The following is a 4,095-nucleotide window of genomic DNA, read 5'->3' as shown; positions in this document are numbered from 1 at the left end:
AGGAAGGAGGAAGGAAGGAGGAAGGGAAGGGGAAAAGAACAGAAGGAGGAAAGAAGGTGAGAATAAGCAAGGAAGGGAGACTGGCTGGCTGGGTGATTATAAATACATTAGAGTAAATGTGTTGCACTTAAAGAGACAAAAATGTGTAACTGCATTAAAGAAAACTGTTACTTTTAAAAGAACAATAATGAGACTGAAAATTGCTCCTTTAAGAGTGGCAACAAGAGTATGGCATGAACTATTAACAAATTACTTAAAGATGTGGATGAAACGTTGTCACATGGAATTCCCTTTTCAAAGAAAACTGTTTTGAAAGGGGGGAAATAAAAATACGTGCGAAGAAATTCATCACCACTGTTAGAAATACTGTTTGGTAATTTTTAAGGAGGAAGGATGTGAACTCAGCTAAAAGCACAGAAGACAGACTGACTCTAAGAGCAATGGAAGTAATAGCTATAATTTCAGGTTTTTTTTTTCCTGTGGTGGTGATATGTCTGTCACCTTAAATGTATGGGTTGAAGTACCTTTCTTGCCAAAACAATGAAAATCTCCTTTAATAATAGGTCCTATCAAATAGGTTTTCTGCCCCCAGGTAATAAGTTTCTCCACTGATGCAGTAAGCCAGATCAAGCAAAATTGAAAAAGTGTAACAGAAATATTGAGCAGAGCAACACCCAGGTGGGTTCACCGTATCAAAAAATGGGGCCAGAGAAGTTGTATATCCAAACTAAGAAAAGGAGATTTTTATAGATTTTAGGTGAGGGGTGATAATGTGTCTGCCATAAGCTGGGTTTGTACCAAGTATAGCAAATGCTGAGTACTTACGTGGGTACCTGGATTACTGGCAGCATCAGAGGAAAAAGTTGTAATAGTCATTACAAATGTAGAGCTGGGCTTTTGGTGTCATTTCTTTGTTCAGATACTCAGGAATGGGTCTTTCTTGACAATGCAGGGGTAACCCCTAGACTCCAACTAAACAACCGAACAATTCTGGATAGGTGTCTACCAGTTCAAACCTGGCTATTTCCTATTGGCATAGGACAAGTTGGGTATGGGGTGTCAGGAGTCTGTGGGTTCATGCTCAATAGGAGGTATGGAGACGGGAAATTCCTCTTTCCACACTCTTAACCAACTCAGCAAGAGTTAGAAGGCAGCAGAGCAATTTATGAGTTATGTTGCAAGGTTTAGGGCAGGTCTGGAGGACAAGGTAATTTAGGAGTATCTAGAAATAGTAAATGAAAGACATGGGCCCATGTAGGACCAAAAACGGAGAGAACTGCTCTGAAGATCTGAGAGGCAATGGGTGAAGTAAACAGTGATTGGTTGAAACTGGGTAATCTTGAGGGCCTTTCAGGTGAGTTCGGCTCTGCTTCTAGGGCTCTAAAACTTGGCTGCCATTCACATATGTTAGGGGTCCATATGTTTGGACAGAAGAGCAATGGCCTGATTTGAGGGCTAAATGGGATGGGCTTGAAACCCTGGAGCCACTTTTTCATCTGTAAGAATGGGTGAGAAGGTGGAGTCTAGGAAAGCCAGGGCAGGGACTGATAGGAGGGTGACCAACAGTAAAGAGAAGTGGGGGCTGATGGGGGCTAGGTGGGTAAAGGCATCATAGGGTGTCTCTCTGGCCACCTAATACAGGGATTTGGCCATGAGGCCAAAGTTAGGGATCTGATGATGGAAGAATACCATCAAGCACAAAATTGAGGGAATGTGGTTTGTCATGAACAGGGGCTTTATATTCTGAAGGTTAGAGATGATGGACAGGGATTCCATTCCAGACTGAATTGAATCCCCAAGTACACAAAAGCAGAAGAGGATAGCTAAGCCTTAGATGGGGAAATGTGGTATTCCAGAAAGTCAAGGTGAATTAGGATCATAGAGGTGCCCTCTAGGAAGTCTTCTATACATTTGATAAGTGTGCTAGGTTTGGGGTCAAAGATGGAAACCTTCTGGGCCAAGGCTTGGTCTAAGAAACGGAGATTCTCTGGAAAGCCCTGGTGGAGAATTGTCCAAGTGAGTTGTTTCATGGCCAGGACAGGATCATCCTAGGTGAAGGCAGAGAGAATATATGAGTCATGGTATAGACGGCAGAACAAAAAGGCTCCTTTTAGATCAGGGATTTAAAATGGGAAATTGTAATAGGAATATTAGAGAGAAGGGTGTAAGGATATGTTACCCACAGGGTGGGTTGTGATGGGTGCCTCATTAATGACACATAGGTCATGAACTAAGCAGTAAGGCCCAGAAAGCTTTTGCATATGGAGAATGGGTGTGTTGCAATGTGGGTCAACTGGGATTAAGAGTCCCTGAGATAAAAATTAGATGACAATAAGCATTAGTCATGACAATAGGTTTCAGAAATAGGAAACTGTAGTCTTGAAGGGAAAGAGGAGTGGTCTTTAAGGTGAACTAAGATTGGCTGGTGGTGGGCCACAATCTCCCCAGTGGAGATCTTACACATTGGGTGGTCAGCTGGATCCAGGAAGGTAGGGACCGGACAGTCTGAAAATTGAGACGGAATTAAGGGAAGAAAAAGATGGAAGTCAGAAGAGAGTGATAGGGCCAAGTGCAGGGTGGTCCCAAAGAGCCAGAGGATAAGGTGGTGAATTAAAAGCACCAGACAAATGGACCTGGCCAGAAGAGTGTGAAAAAAATCCATAAGAATTCAGGGAAGTGATAAGGTCTCAAGGAGGGATCTTGTTCACTCCCATGACAACAATCAGCAAAGGAACTGTGGGACCTGAGTATGAGGTCAAGACAGAAAATGTAGTCCCTCTATCCACCAGGAAGATGATTGAGTTACTTACTACCTGATCTAGGTGAGGGTGTTATGAGTCTCTGAATATTGTTACCATTAGTTGTTCTCTAGGCTGAGGAGCTGAAAGGTCAAAGGAACAGGCTCAGATACCTGCACTGGTGGGGCAGAACTCAAAAACTCTGGGAGCTATGAGCATTTGTCTCTCCAATGCTGAAATTCTCAAGATCATGGAGAGTGTTAAAGTCAAGAATACATTACACGCTGAACTAAGGAAGAGGGATTTTATAGGTTGTAGACAAGGGATGATGATGTGTCTGCTGCAAGATGGTTTTCTAGCCAAGAAGGGTCAAAAGTTGAGGGACTTGTGAGGCTGGTGGCATCAGGATAGAAAGTTGTATTCATCACCAAGTTTGAAAAACTGGGCTTTTGGGTGCCTTTTCTTTGTTTTGAGACTCTCTGAGTGAGTGGGATTTAGAAAGAGAAAGAGACAGTAATGGGGCTTTCTGGATCCTACAGTGGTAATACAGAGGCTCCAACTAAATATTGTCAATGTTCTGAACTTGCCCTCAAAATATAGGCACTCAATTAGTGGTCCTTGGAGTTCACATACTAATGCTCCTTACTTAATGCTATGGCAAATACACTTAAACTTTATCAAAATCATCTGTGTTTCTCTGTAAGTCGGATGCATTAGCACATTCTTTACATAGTGATAATCTGTTAATTATGAGCATAAACACATCTTTCAAGCCCTGGATGAGGATACTCAAAAGCATCTGTGAATAACAATATCTGGAAAGAAGCTGTATATGGCTATAAATGAAAACTAGTGAAAGGAATATGTGTCTTCAGACAGTGATTGCTAATTAAACTCTAAGCACTATGCAGAGGTTGGGATGCTGCAGGTACAGAAGCTAATTACCTTATCTCTGTCTAAATACTGGCCTTCCAGAACAGCCATTTCTTGCCTCTCTCTGTTTCAGAACTAACATCCTGTGACAATAGATGAAAACAAACAAGGAGCATGGTTTAGAATCTACTAACTTAGCAAACAGCTAGCTTTTACAAATCCAAAACCTAAGAAAACTATCAGCATCTTGTGCACACAGGGAAGCTTCTCCTATTCTGATGGTTTGCCCTCTCTGATAGACTATTTTTTTTTTTCTTTTTCGAGACAGGGTTTCTCTGTGGCTTTGGAGCCTGTCCTGGAACTAGCTCTGTAGACCAGGCTGATCTCGAACTCACAGAGATCCACCTGCCTCTGCCTCCCGAGTGCTGGGATTAAAGGCGTGTGCCACCATCGCCCGGTTTAGACTATTATTCTATTTTCCAGC

The sequence above is a fragment of the Microtus ochrogaster genome, unplaced genomic scaffold (assembly GCF_000317375.1).
Source record: "Microtus ochrogaster isolate Prairie Vole_2 unplaced genomic scaffold, MicOch1.0 UNK2, whole genome shotgun sequence".
NCBI classification, from domain to species: Eukaryota; Metazoa; Chordata; class Mammalia; order Rodentia; family Cricetidae; genus Microtus; species Microtus ochrogaster.
Note: the sequence above shows the minus strand (reverse complement) of the source record.